This window comes from Dipteris shenzhenensis, chromosome 18 (assembly GCF_047967505.1).
Source record: "Dipteris shenzhenensis isolate YYH24624 ecotype China chromosome 18, Dip_SZ_1.0, whole genome shotgun sequence".
Taxonomy (NCBI): Eukaryota; Viridiplantae; Streptophyta; class Polypodiopsida; order Gleicheniales; family Dipteridaceae; genus Dipteris; species Dipteris shenzhenensis.
In genome coordinates this window covers 9,205,689-9,221,615 of record NC_141613.1, presented here as the reverse complement: position 1 = coordinate 9,221,615, position 15,927 = coordinate 9,205,689, and positions in this window count along the sequence as shown.

Here is a 15,927-nt window from a genome sequence, read left to right as displayed (position 1 = left end):
CCCTTATGCAATGGTACCCTCCAAGAATTTCTCTTGCACGTTGGTTTGTTTCTTGCCGTTGCATGTCTTATAGACCAAGGTGTGGGTAGGGGCACTATAGGCATCTTATACTTTTCCAAAATAGCAAACTTGAAATTTTTGAATAAAGAGGGCAGGGCATGTATGGATAGGGCATGAAAAAATGTGATAACAATTTACATGTAATAGGAGGTAATGACTTGAATCATCTCCATGCCATCATCAGGAACTCCCTTCTCGTACTACTCCTCCCAAGATGTCAAGTGGCTCTCACATGATGCTGTTGTGAAGGGGTTTCGACTATGATTGCCTACCTGGCATAGAATCCTGTAACGGACGAAAGTCGCAACCTCAAAACGGTTCCTAATGGATGCAAGGAAAGTGCACGGATAGGTAGGGCTAGAAATGGACCAGCAGCCAATGGGATGTTAGATATGCTCAATGCCCCACCCTCCTGGTAACCACCGGTGATCCAAGGTGCTCAAGTTGTAAGGCCCCCATATGAGGAGAAGCCATGTGTGAGCCTAGGACACTAGATGGATCTTGACTTGCATGTCAGATGAGGTCTATCAATGAGACCATTGATGGTAGAAAGGTGATTGTGTGAGAGCCCCTTATTCTTGTTGGGGCCTAGGGGCCAGTTGGGGGGTCCCAAGGTAGCCCCTGAGGCGACGGTATAGGGAATATTCCTTGAATATTCCATGGATGACTAGTCGATTCCACCGATTAGGTTGATTGGTCGGCTCCACCGACTAGGTCGATTGGTTGACTCCACCAACTACATTGATCCGACTACTGCCCTCATAGCTATAAAGAGGCGACCTCCCTAGTCCATTGTATCATATCAGTTTAGATCATATCAGATTTTCCAACTAGTAGCTCTTCACCTAGTATCTGTCTAGATCGCCATCTAAGCTCCACTATGGGAGCGCACGGGTGGATGGAGCCATCATCTGTACTACATCATTATTGAAGGAAAATTTTGTTCATCTCTAGTTTGCTGTGTACTCTCTATTCTTTGTTCAATTTTTGTTCCACTGCATCATGTAATTTTACATAGTATCAGAGCCCATGTGGCTCTAAGGATCGAAGAATAGCAGAGAGGCAAGGGCTTCAATAGCATACAGAGTGATGGCAACAAGAAGCAGCTCAATAAGAAGCAACTCAAGTTCAGCAGCTACTACTGCACCAACAATCTAGGCGTTGAGGATTCGCCCACCAGCCTTCACTGAAGGCAAGCTAGATGGTATGAACTACACTCTGTGGAAGTTTAAAATTACTGCTATTCTGGATTCATATGAGCTTCTGGAGATAGTACTGGGGATCGACCCAGAACCACAAGGAACCCCTGACCCAGCAAATCCAGGGAGTAGGATACCTCTTAATGCCAACCTTCTACAAGCTTGGAAATGCAAGAACGTAGATGCTCTATGTGCCTTGGTTACAAGTACTACTGATAGTGTTTCAGCATACATCTAAGGCAACTGTGGCTTGGAACATATTGAAGAGTCAGTATGAGACACGAAATCAGACAAGGATCCAAAACTTGGAGAATCAGCTCATCAGTTGAGAAGTTTAATGAAGGAGAGACAGTGGAGGTGTTCATAACTCGAATCAAAAATCTGGGTGACCAGATGGTTGGTGTTGGGATACAAAAGACTAGTGAAGAAATAGCTCGGTGGTGTCTCCGAATATGTCCACCAAGGTCTGATGGACTGGTAGCAGTGCTTAACACTCAGGTGAGACCCCAACCATTGTGATTTGAGGAGTTCTATGCTTTACTTATGGAGGAGGAATTGAGGCTTAAATCTCACGATGGAGGCAGCAATGGGGATGCTACATTCTCTGCCACTTGGAAAGGCAAAGGTGGTTCCTCCACCAAAGGTGAGTCCTCTACTAGTGGTAACAAAAAGAAGAAGGGTGGCAAGAAGAAGTTTCAGGGAGAATTCTTCTACTGCAAGAAGAAGGGCCATGTGATTTGCAGATTGCCACGTCAAGAAAGCAGATGAAAAGAATGGTACCCTAAAGAAGACAAATAAGGGGTAGAGACAGCTAAGATAGTGGAAGTAGAGTTGGATCTATTTCTAGCCATTGAGGAAGAGTGTTCCTCAGTTCAAGAAGCCTCAACCACTGATTCATGGGTGTTAGATAGTGGTGCCTCCCGTCATGACTTGCAAGAAGGTTCTATATTGTACCATGCAGCTTCTACAGGAACCCATCACCATGACGGTTGGAAATAATGCAAAATTCCCTATTGCGGGTATAGGTATGGTTTCATTTGTCTTTGTAAATGGAGATGTTAAGAAACTATCTAATGTGCTGTATGTTCCACAAATCAATAGAAATCTACTATCAGTTGCTTCCATAACTAACCTTGACCATGAGGTGAGGTTCAACAAGATAGGAGCAAAAATTTTGGATATTGCAGGCCATCTTGTTGGCACAGGAGTAGGGAGGAACAACCTGTATGAGCTAAGTGCTCTTACAACCACCACTGGAGTGGGCACAAGCAGACTTTAGCACAAAATATTTGGCCACATCGGATTTGCAGTGTTGAAGGAGATGCAAAAGCAAGGTATGATTGCTCACTTACCTACAGTAGCAGAAATCAAAGAACTGTGTGAAGCTTGCATGATGGGCAAGCAACAAAGAAAGGCATTCCCACAAGAAAGCAAGAATAGAGAAAACACTCCTCTAGAGTTGGTGCATGTTGACTTGTGCGGTAAGATGCCTACACAGGCCTTGGGGAATCTTCCTATTTTTTATTGATTGTCGACGACTATAGTAGGAAGATGTGGGTGTACTTTCTTCGCAAAAAGGCTCAAGCTTTCGGTAAATTTAAAGAATGGCTACACCTTGTTGAAAATGAAACAAGGAGAAAAGTGAAGAAAATCAGATCGGATGGTGGTGGTGAGTTTGTTTCTACAGAGTTTGGAGATTTTTGCAAGAGCAAAGGGATCAAATGACAAATGACGACACCACATATGCCTTAGCAAAATTCAGTTGTTGAACACCGAATGCAGACCACCGTGGAGATGGGGAGGTGTATGTTGAAAGGTGCTACATTGCCAAACCACTTTTGGGCTGAGGCTGTCAATACTACAGTTTACATCCTTAATCGCAGCTATACAAAGGCACTCAAAGGTAAAACACCACATGAGGCTTACAATGATAAGAAGCCATTTGTCTCCCACTTCAAAACGTTTGGGTGTAAATGCTATGCGCATGTACCAGACAAAGAGAGAAATGAGCTACAACCAAAAAGCACCAAATGTATCTTCTTAGGCTATTGTGATGAGAAGAAAGCCTATAAGTTGTATGACCAAGAGGCAAAGAAGATCATAGGCAGCCGCGATGTGGTGTTCAAGGAGCAGCCACATGCAGTGGAGATAGAGAAGAGCTCTTCCACATTATCATCAAGTGAGGAGGTAATTCACTATGGACACGTCCCAGGAGCTATAAAGGAGGAGGAAATACCAGATGATGAAGGTATAAGTCACCAACCTATTGTTACACCACTAGAAAAGCCATGGCCACAATGGGTAAGGTAGCTCTACGACCATGATAACCAGATGCCTATGTCTATTGAGCAACATGCAAATGGACCAAGGTAGTCTCAGAGAATCGAGGAGCAAAAGAGGGTTTCTGCTCACATAGTCAATATGTCCTTGATGGCTGAGATTATTGCAAAAGTAAAGGAGCCTACGTGTTTGGAGGAAGCACTTACAGACCGAGATTGGAAAAACGCTATGCAAGTAGAATATGACAGCATCATGAAAAATGAAACTTGGGAGCTAGTAGATCAACCACCTAATAGAAAGGGTATTGGCACCAAGTGGGTTTGGAAGGTAAAGTACAAGGCCGATGGGACTTTGGAAAGTACAAAGCTAGATTGGTTGCACAAGGATTTTCACAGGTTGAAGGGTTTGATTTTCAGGAATCTTTTGCTTCGACTACCAGAATGACCACTATTCACACAGTACTATCAGTGGCTACTCATAAAAAGTGGCTAGTTTATCAAATGGATGTTAAATCAACATTCTTGAATGGTGAGTGAAGATAGTGGGAGAGAGGGAAGGAGTCTCACTTGCGGCTTTCTCACATACACAATGGGGGAATACACACACAGGTGGAGGCTGAAAATAGTTTTCCTCTTCTTAGTTGTGAAAGCCAAAAGAACTCTAATACAAAGAAATAGAAGGACCCTATATGTGGGTCTCAAACCAAACTCAACTAACTAAGGTGGCATACTAACTGAGCCACAAACTAGAGTAGATAAGGATAGCTGTCATCCAGCTATTATTCGTGGGCGGTGTACCAACCGCATCTGCAACTAACAAGTCGATGACATAAATGCACAACGGTCACCCTGGCATATCACGAGTGGAGCGCGATATCTCAACGTGGTGACCTCAAAGAGGAGGTGTACATGGCTCAACCACCTGGGTTAGAGGCCCCCCATTCTGAGAACAAGGTATGTAAGCTGAAGAAGGCTCTGTATGGGCTGAAACAGGCCCTAAGGGCATGGTACCAATAGATAGACAAATTCTTTCATAAATTAAACTTCAAAAGATGTGCCTCAAATGCTAACTTATATGTGTACAAAAAAGGTGGAAAATCTGCTATTATTGTTCCATATGTGGACGATCTCGTTATTATACATGACAATGAAGACATGATCCAGCAGACAAGAAAAGTGTTGAGCACTGAGTTTGAGATGACAACAGACTTAGGCTTGATGCACTACTATTTGGGGATTGAAGTCTAGCAAGAACTAAGCAAGATCTTCATCTCTCAGCAGAAATATGCAAGGGAGATCTTGAAGGAATTTGGTATGTCCAAGTGCAAGGAGATAGGTATACCTATGGAGGTAAATGTGAGGTTGTCTATGGAGGATGCCTCACCACCAACAAACATTGGGAGGTACAGGAAGTTGGTAGGTAGTCTCATCTATGTGTGCAACACTAGACCAGACATCAGTTTTGTTGTTGGAATTTTGATTAGGTTCTCCAATAAGCCCCGGGAGAATCATTGGAATGTAGGGATGTGAGTGCTCAGGTATGTGAAGGGCACTCTTGATTATGGCATCACCTATGGTATGGGCACTTCCTTAGCTGGTCATTGTGACTCAAATTGGTGGGCTAGAGATGTTGATCCTAGGAAATCAGTTTCTGGATATTGTTTCTCTTTAGGTTCAGGTATCTTCTCTTTGATCACTAAGAAACAACCAATAGTGGCATTGTCTTCTACTGAGGGTGAGTACAACGCAGCATGTTTTGCTACATGTGAAGCAGTGTCACTGAGGAGGATCTCATGGCATATGGGAGTGCAAGAGGATGAGGCAACTGTGCTGAGGTGTGACAATCAAAGTTGCATGGCCATTGCTAAAAATCTAGTGTTTCATGCACACAGAAAACATATAGAGATTTAGTATTACTATGTGTGTGATTTGATCGAGGATGAGATAGTGGAATTGGTCTACTATCCAATAGAGCAAAATGTAGCAGATATCTTCACCAAGGCACTCAAGAAGAATCAACTTCAGGGTCATCTTCAGAGACTTGCCATTGGGCCGAGAAGCTAGTTCACCTACAGGTGGACATTGCGGGGGGGTGCTAGATATGCTCAATGCCCCACCCTCTTGGTAACCACTAGTGGTCCAAGCTGCTCAAGTTGTAAGGCCCCCATATGAGGAGAAGCCATGTGTGAGCCTAGGACACTAGATGGATCCTGACCTACATGTCAGATGAGGTCTATCAATGAGACCGTTGATGGTAGAAAGGAGATTGTGTGGGAGCCCCTTATTCTTGCTGGGGCCTAGGGGCCAGTTGGGGGGTCCCAAGGGAGGCCTCGAGGCGACGATATAGGGAATATTCCCTAAATATTCCATGGATGACTAGTCGATTCCATTGACTAGGTTGACGGTCAGCTCCACCGACTAGGTCAACTAGCTGACTCAACCGACTACGTTGATCCGACTACCGCCCTCATAGCTATGAAAAGGTGACCTCCCCAGTCTATTATATCATATCAGTTCAGATCAGATTAGATCTTCTAGCTAGTAGCTCTTCACCTAGTATTTGTCTAGATTGCCATCTAAGCTCCACTATGGGTGCACATGAGTGGACGGAGCCATCATCTGTACTACATCAATATTGAAGGAAAATTTTGTTCGTCTCCAGTTTGCTGTGTACTCTCTATTCTTTGTTCAGTTTTTGTTCCGCTGCATCATGTAATTTAACATGGGATGCCTCTGCTCGCCTCCTACTGAATCATGTGCCCTGAATTCAGTTTGCATTCTAGCTGAATTCAAATAAACATGTGCCCCTATTTCAGATAATCTTTGATAGGTAGGTTTCTTATCAGATGGCTATCTCAGGTGGGCATTGCCCAAGCTATCTATGACATGGTTTTTTTGCAAGCTCGTCTAGTAATTGGGAAGTTCCTATGCAAGAGGTAGAGGGCTTTGGATAACCTTTTTCCAAGAGGCGGGAAAGTCCAAATGTAAATGCTCATGTTTCCTCATGCTTGCCTAACTTATCCATTGTTGGGATCAAGGAAATGGGCTTTCGACACATCCCCCATCAAACATTTAATCCATCCTAAAGGCCCTATCTCATGATCAATTCCCCAATGCTCCCTTTCATTTTAATCCCTTGTGGACTCCCTCCATATCACCTCCTATGGGGGGGTGGGGGTCCTATTTTATTAAGGGCCATATAATCCTCTCTTTTTGTTTTTTTTGGGGGCAAGGCCCTTCTTCTACAAGGCTTCTACATTTCCTCGAGCATTTCCTTCCCATTCAAAAATTTTAGGATATCTTCTTTATTCAAGTATTTGCATATTTTGACATGAAAGCTATACTCCAACCCTTAAAGGAGTATTTCTATACAAGGGGTCATATACAAGGGCTTAATTCCTTATGGTGTCATGCTCAATTGAGATCAAGCATCTTAGTGTATGTGCAATCTATTTTTAATGAAGTAGGTGGGAAAATCAATCTAGAGGGTTAAATGTATCCCCACATATTAGTTCTTATGCATTAAGGACCTCCCATGAGGTAATCATAGGTCCCCCATGCCAGTGCTTGTTATTAATCTATGCCCCTATGTATCTATGTCTCCATATATAAAAAGTATATGCACTCTTATATATGTGTGTGTGTGTGTGTGTGTGTGTGTGTGTGTGTGTGTGTGTGTGTGTGCCCTTGTGCATGCCCATATCTGGTCACACATAAGGCTGGTGCTACGCGATGAACTGCCAAATCGACTGGAGGGCTAGAATAGCATCTCTCACGAATGGAGGGAGGACTGCCCCATCCACCCCTAGCACTCTTGATCCTGACCCTCATAAGAAAGTCCGATCATGGATAGTACCAAGACCTTAGTATCAAGGCCTATCTATGGTGGCAGTCGAGTAGCATTGCAAGTACTCTGCCACCGCTACCACCCACCCAAAAATGCCACGAGCATCAAGTACAAGAAGCTATTATCTATGCTCAATGCCACTTCAATGGTAATCGATGGATCGAAATGATCAAAGTAGGGGATGGGTCTCTGATCACTCGTTGGCCGAGACTCCGACATGGGCAACCCCATCTAAGAGAAGTACACAATGCCACCCATCGCCTCGGCTCCCAGACCTGAATCCACCACTTCAAGCATAGTGGCCTCGCAAGTGCTAGGTCACCACAAAGCTCTTGGAAACCTAGGGCTATTACAAAAGCAAGCAAGTCACTTGAGTCCATAATTTCCCTATGGCACTGAACACACGATCCCAAATCACAAGGATTTAGAAGGTAGTAACACAAGAACCTATGTCAACCTTGGATATAGTACCACAAGAACCTACCATTGAGCTTATCGTGATGACGACAAACAAGCCCCCAGTGTGCCATGATAACATGAATAGTGCAACTCAACGAGAAGGTCGCCCAGGCCAATGAGGAAGCAACACTAGAACTAACCCCTAGAAAGGGGGGAATTACATAAGAACCTTCCTCCAAGCCCATGGCCATTAAAGGCCATCCTACTCATGACAACACCCACAGTGCTACCCAAACACAAACCACCTACTATAGCAAGGGAACATGTTCCCACATCAGTTGCAGCCACACAAGAACTCGTGTACCCTACGACAGAAGAGCTCCACTTGAAGGATCGTTATCGTGCCAACATACCTCGAGTCTAGCAACCAAGATGAGGCACAAACTTGATATGTGTTCTACTTGGCTGATGACATGCTATGCGGCCATGTGACATTCGTCTCCACTGCATCGCACATAAGCATCAAGTCCACAGGTCTAGGTGAGTCTATACGGTAGGCATATCACCACCATGCACCAGCAGGTCACAAGTCCTCTATGTGCCAGTGGACCCACCCACATTCACGGTCAGCAATAGGTGATTATGGCTAGTACATCTCTTATGCATTATTTCCATTCTCGCATGATGTTGACCTCACAAGTCCACATGACACCTAGTCCGTTCACCTCACGTTTTCCTCCGCATGGCCTCCTCTCAACATCCATCACCACCTCCTTTGTTTCTTTCTTTTTTCCCTTTTTTTTTCTTCTTCCTTACTTTTTCTTCCCTTCCTCCCTCCCTCCTCCTATTCTTCCCTTCCCATACCCCCTATTCTCTTCCCTTTTCCTTCTTCCTTTTCTTTCCTTTTCTCCTCTCTCAAATTCTAATAATTGTTGTCCCATCGGCCGTTGTCTTTCTGTTATCCCACCGGCCATTGGCTTTTTGCTATCCCACCAGCCATTGCCTTTCTGCTATCTCATTGGCTGTTGCCTTTTTGCTATCCCCATGGTCGTTGCCTTCCTAAAATCTTGCTAGCCATCGCCTTTTTCCCAACCCTGTGGCTCATCTCCCAATCTTCTATCCTATTGACCATCGCCTTACCATTAGCCCGCCGACTGCGGCCACCCACTGCCCACGCCATAACTCCTATCCCCATGGCCCGTTGTCTTACGCCATCCCCTCGATTGTAGGGATACTAAAATATATAAAAAGACCCCCTATCCCCCCGGGTGTAGGGATACTAAGATCCATAAAAAGACCCAGGTCGTTGCCATAGCAAAAACAATGAAACTCTATCAAAATTTTGGTAAACTTTCCCTAGCTCCTTGCCCTCATCCAGCATTTCAACCCTCAGTTAATGTCCTCAGCCTTCTCCTCCTCCACCAATTCGCTTATTACTCAATTGCCCTCCTTCTTCCCCATGGATCCAGCAAATGACTTCTTTGAGCTCAAAATAGAGCTCGGTCTCCACCCCCCGATTTCGCAAGCCACCAACCCTCCAAATTGCAAAGTATGCCTTTAGGGACCATTCGTATGCCCTCTGACATTCCAACTAAGGACCTATAGGAAGAGGGAGAGATTTTGACCCAACACGCCACTAAAGATGTGCCTATAGTAGCAACTGACACTACTCCCACCAGGTCATCAAGGAAGTGCACCCCTACCCCCAGGCAAGGGGAATACGAAATTGTGCGATCTCATATGCACTTGTTGCTTGGAAAGGCTTGGCTCCAATAGCTCAATGGATTTGCCATGCATATAAGGTCCATGACTACACCCTCCATTACAATAGTGCAGAGGCATATCAAGTGCTTAAAGAGGCGGAGGCTCAAGCACCTCTCATAGTGACAGGTCTTGGACCCGTGGTGGATCGCCGCCCCTGTCACCTGGACATGAGCCTATTGGGATAATTCCTCTATGCCTACAACTCCAACACTAACGTCAGCATCCTATGCGATGCGATAGGCACTCCCCACTTCTACCACCTCAACGTGGATGTGGTGTGAGCCCCTTTCAGCCTCCCAATCATCGCCGACAAATATGCTCATAAGAAAAAGATGCTCAAGATCCTTAGCCAAATCTATAGATACAATTGTAAAAAGGGCCCATTTTTTGGAGATCATCAAGCTAGAGTTGGAAAAGTCGGCACATGCACTCCATGTTGATCCAAGCGGATCACCACCAATCTATCATGCCCAACATCTTGGCAAGATTGGCATCCCCTCAGGTCACCAACTGGGCAGACTATTTTTGCAATCAGATGCGGGAGGACCTCAAGACACACAACGAGGTCCTCAATAACCCCATGTTCTATATGCCACCAATAGATGATCCATAATTTGCCCTTGATTGTGTACTTGTGGGAGTACCTGGTGGCACCATTTCCTACACATTCGGTGCATGGACAGCTTACTGTCTATCAACATATGCAGGTGCATTCACATCCTAGAAACATTTCCACATCCCTCATGGGTGTCTTATGCATCTTCTTCTCATTGAAGATGATGTCATGGCTTCATATGATTTTCTTTGCTTTTGGATCCTAGAGACGAGAAAAGTTGTAAGGTTAGGACATGCTCTTAGACGTGGAGTGCAAGGAAGCACGAACACTTGAGACAGTTGCTTGGAATACCAAAGTAGAACTCAACACAATGCCCCAAAGAGTGTGGGCTTCATTCCATTATGGGGTATTTATACAAGTTGGAGAGCTTCTCTCTCTGCATGTAGGAATTGTAAAACATTCTCTCTCTACATGTAGAACTTGCATATAGAAGTTGCATGTAGGAGTTGCATGTAGAACTCACATGTTGCATGTTGCATGTAGGAGTTGCATGTAGAACTCACATATAGAACATGCATGTAGGAATCGCATGTAGGACTTGCATGTAGGAGTTGCATGTAGGAGTTGCGAGTAGGACTTGCATGTAGGAGTTGCAAGTAGGACTTGCATGTAGGACTTGCATGTAGGAGTTGCAAGTAGCACTTGCATGTAGGACTCGCATGTAGGAGTTGCATGTAGAACTCGCATGTAGAACTTGCATGTAGAACATGCAAGTAGGGTTTCTAAGAGTTATTTCTAGCCTTATGCAAGTATAAGCGAAGCTTTGCTGCTACTCTACACACACATTTTGTACTACCTAAGTCCACGTTGGCATAGAGACAACATACTCTTGGATCCATTTGATTACCCATCCTCAGGTTATGGCTTATTTTGATTTCGGAGTTGGTATGCCATGTGTGTAACCCAGTGGATGTTGAGCTTGTGGCATTTTAGTCGTTCGTGCTGTAATGCTTTTGCACCATATAATTTGTGGTCTGTAGTCAGAAGCTTATCTCCTCTTAAGGAGGGATAGACGGCTGTGAATTTTAGAGGATATCTCATTGTTGAGGTTGTGGACTCTACCATAGAATCTTCTTAGGAAGAGGTTTGGCGGGGGTCTCATTGTTTAGGCTGGCATTTCTTACTATCTTGCATACATGTTGGATGTGATTGCACCTGTATCATTGAGCTTGTAGATAAGTTTGTTTGCAAGTCTAATATTTTTGCATTTAGAAGATGGCTATGATGTTTGGCGGGGGTCTCATTTTGTTGAGGCTACAGACTCTTTTGCCAATTCATCTTGAGCTTTGGCAAAGCTTCTTGTCCTACTTGTGAATTCATTGCATGCTTTGAGAGTATGGAATGAAAGTGTGTGATACTATTATTGATGCAACCTATGCAAAATCGTGTGAATGCATGTGATGTGTCGATTAGGTAGGGACTAATTATATGGTTATTTGTGGGATTTAATAGGGAAACTAAGACTTAATCATCCCTAATACAAAATTGATTAGGTCTTCCTAAATATGCAAAAATGTGCATATGCTAGTGAGTGTGCATGTAACAATCTAGTGCAAGCCATATGTGCAAAAAAAACGTGCATATGCTAGTGAGTGCACGTGTAACAATATAATCCTTAACTAAGGAAGACTTGGGTTTCCCTAATCTTCGTTTTTGTTGGGGATGGCTTGTATGTTGAAGTAGTAGCACTTTAGGCGGCTCCCATTTATTGTTGTGTTGATTTGGACTTCATCCAATGTTTCTAGCAGCACAGCTCCAGTGGGGATTCATCTTTCTTACTCGATAGGGTCCTTGACCTAGATACTTCAATTTTCCCTTGTGTACTTTGGCATTGTATAACAAGACCAAGTCACCTTCCTTGATGTCTTTAGCTTTAATATTTCTATCAAACCATGCCTTTCTTTTGCATTTTTTGTTGTCATGGCATGGTAGGTGACTAGTCTTGTCTCTATATGCTTCTCCAACTGATAGAGTCTTTCTTTTAAGGATTCATGGTCTCCTATGCATTCCTATACTGATATGCATAGGCTTGGTATTACAAATTCTAGTGGGACCATAGCTTCAAGTCTATACACCAATTTAAAATATGCGTTTCGTGTACTGACCTTGAGTGTGGTTCTGTATGCCCATAAGGCTGCATTCAATTTTTCTACCCAATCAAAACGTTGGTAAGGATAATGCATAATATTTTGTTGGTGGATTCAGCCTGTTCATTCCTTGGGGATAGTAGGGTGTGCTTTTTCTATGGATTACCATAAAGCCAGACAAGAGTTATTGGATTACCTCATTGACAAAATGTGTGCCTCTATTCGACACAATTTCAATGGGGCATCCGAATCGGTCGATCCCAATTTTGTATAAGAATCTTGATGTGCTTCTGGCATCTATCTTTCTGACTGCTTTAGCTTCAGCCCATTTTGTAAAGTAATCAGTGGCCACAATGTTGTAATGTGCCTATGTTCCTTTTGCTGCTAGATGGATTGGACCCACATAGTCAATCCCCAATTTTTCAAATGGTTTTTATGCAACAACTGTTGTTAGGGGATTGCAGTTTTATGTTGTGGTTTAGTAGTCCGTTGGCATACATCACAGCCTTTTACATATTCATAGGCATTTGTCCACAGTGTTGGCCACCAGTAGCCTGTGAGGACTTTTCTTGCTGTGGCTTCCCCTTGGAAGTGTCCTCCTGCAATGCCTTCATGGACTTCACTTAGGATTGGCATGATCTCATGAGGCATTACACATCTCCTAAATACCTGGTCCTTGCCCATCTTGTATAGTTGTCCTGCAATGAGTTAACAGGGTGCAACCTTTAGAATTAGTTTTTTGGCATCTACTACTTTCATTTTAAGGGGTGGTCTTCCTATCATTAAGTACCCAATGATATCTCCACACCACTCTGGAACAGCATCTATTTGAAATAGTGTGGCATTTGGTAAGTTGTCTTCTACTCCAGTGGCTTCTTCTCCCGATTTGACACAATACATGTGATCGGCAATGTAGTGTTGAGCACCTTTGCAAACCACTATTTTGAAGTTGAATTCTTAAAGCAAGAGGAGCCATTTGGTTATTCTTCCTATTGTACATGGACAGTTCACAAGATAAAGCAATGTTTGATGGTCAGGGTAGAAGACAAAATCATTTACCAGTAGATAGTGCCAAAATTTTTGTACACTATACACCATTGCTAGGGCTTCTCTTTCTATGGTGGTATAGTTGATCTCTGCATCATTGAGTTGTCGACTAGCGAAGTAGAATGGGTAGTTTTTCTTATGTTCACTAGGTTGACAAAGCACACTCCCAATTGCATACTTGGATCCATCAGTATGAACATGAAAGTCAATATCCCAATTGGGAGATATAAGGATGGGTGTTGTGATTAGGTGCCACTTTAAAAGCTCAAAGGCTTGGTCGTACTCTTCTGTCCATAAGAATTTTACTGATAATTTGTGAAGTGGTCTAGCTATCATGGCATACCACAATATAAATCTTCTATAATAGCTGGCATGTCCCATAAAGAACTATACACCTTTGGAATTTGTAGGAGGAGACAATTCTATGATGATTTTGATTTTGTCCATGTCAGTTGCATTCCCATGTTGAGAGACGATGTGTCCCAAAACAACTCCATGGGTGACCATTAACTGGCATTTTGTTGGATTTAGGGAGATGCCACACTCCCTGTATTTGATTAGTACTACTTCAAGACATTTGAAGTGGTCTTTTTTGTTTGAATGGATGCACAAATCAAACAAGAACCCCTGTAAAAACTTATTTAGAAATTACATGAAAGCTGTGAACATGTCTCGCTGGAATGTGGCCGAGGCATTACAAAGGCTGAAGGCATGACTCTATATTCAAAAATACCCCATTCTGTAGCAAATGTTGTTTTTTATTGGTCTTTAGGAGCAAGTTGTACTTGGTTATAGCCACTGAAGCCATCCAAGAAGCTATATATTTCAAAATCTGCCACCTTTTCCAACACTATTTCTGTTAAGGGTAGGGGATAGTGATCCCTAATTGTGGCAACATTCACATTCTTTAAGCTTATGCATATTCTGAGCTTCTTATTGTGCTTAGGTACAATGACAATGGGTGAAACCCAAGGCATAGTTTCATTTACCAATTTTTAAGGCTCTTTTTTACTTTCTTTTTCTAAAGTCTCTTGATCGAGCTTCATCATCCGCATATGTGACTTATATTTTCAAAACTTCTTACGTTGGGAGCTGTGGGGTAATGTTTCCACTGGTAAGATGTTTCTAAGTAAGGGTTCATTTGCTGCGCATACTCCTTCCAGTCCCTCAGGGACATTCTAGAGGTGGTGGATCTAATTTTGAGGGAGCTGGCTTTGCAAGATACAATTCGACGATCCTTGTTTGGACTCATTCAAATTCATTAAAGTGTTCGGCCTTGGCTTTTCTGTATTTTCCTTCTTCATCTTTCTTGTGGGATCTCCTGCTGTTATTCAACTTTGGAGGTTCAACTTTTGGGAGCTCGACTGCCATTAGGGCATGCAGAATGGCTAAGTCATCATCAAAGATTTGATCTTCAATTTCATCATTCTCAACCTTAGTTTCAAGGTCCCAATGAAAATCTGAGTTATCATTGGTATGGGTACCTTCTTCAAGTTCATTATCCCAATCGAGGTCAACCATAAAGAATGGCATCTCTAGATCGATTGGTTCATGTGTGAGTGGAGGATCTACCTGTAGCACCTTAGCATCTATTTGTGAAGATGGGATCTAATGAATGGCAGTTGTCAATGATTGCCAATGTTTGTATCCAGTTATTGACATTGCTTTGTGAATTGCCTGCTATGGCATGCTATTGCAAGGGAGTTGATTTTCTTGAGATTGTCGTTGAAGATGTGTCATCTAATGCTCTAGGAACAATTGGTTTTATAGCTCCTATCCCCACATTCACCTTGACTGCAGTGTCGCAATTCTGGATTGTCAGTCTATTACTTTTCCAGTCATGGAGGACTGATGCTTCCCATAACCAAGGATGTCCCAATAAGATTTGATAGGATTTTTTGGGGAGATCCAAGATTTTGAATTGAAGGGAAAAGTGGACTCCTGCAATCTTTGTGGACATGCCATTTACTATTCCCAAGGTTTAGCCCGTGAATCATCAGCAAGGCATATGTTGAAATTAGCCTTTTGCATTGGTGGGAGACCCCATTGTTCGTAGAGCTCCTTTGATAGGACATTTACACCTGCTCCACCATCCACTATGGCTTGGACCTCATTATATGCCTTGTGGATCAAAGGCACAGTAATGTTGTAAGAAAAGAATACATTTGTGCTCAACAGATAACAGGATCTTGTATGCAAGAGAGAAAAGTAGATAGTATGGAGAATCAAAAATTTGATTACTATAAAACTGATACAATAGATGGCGCTACCTCCCAGCCATGTGCTCCTGTGAGAGAAGCTTTGATGGCATGCTAGAAACAGTAGAGGATAGAGGTTGGATGCTAAGGAATCAGGGTTGCTGTAGCTAGTGATGATAATGGGCTTCACGGGCTTGCTCTTATATAGCCACTAGTCGTAGTCGATTAGACTCAATTGGGAGACCGACCCAGTCCACCCAAACTGGCTGACTGGAGGTCGGTCCCAAAATAGGCCACTGACCACACGATAGAACTATGGCACAGAATAGAGCAACTGATCTATGACCGTCGTTCAGCCCACAACCATCCGGGATCATTTGGGGCTCCAAACGAGCCCCGCAGCTCGAGAGTGTGCTGCCCCAAGAAATTTT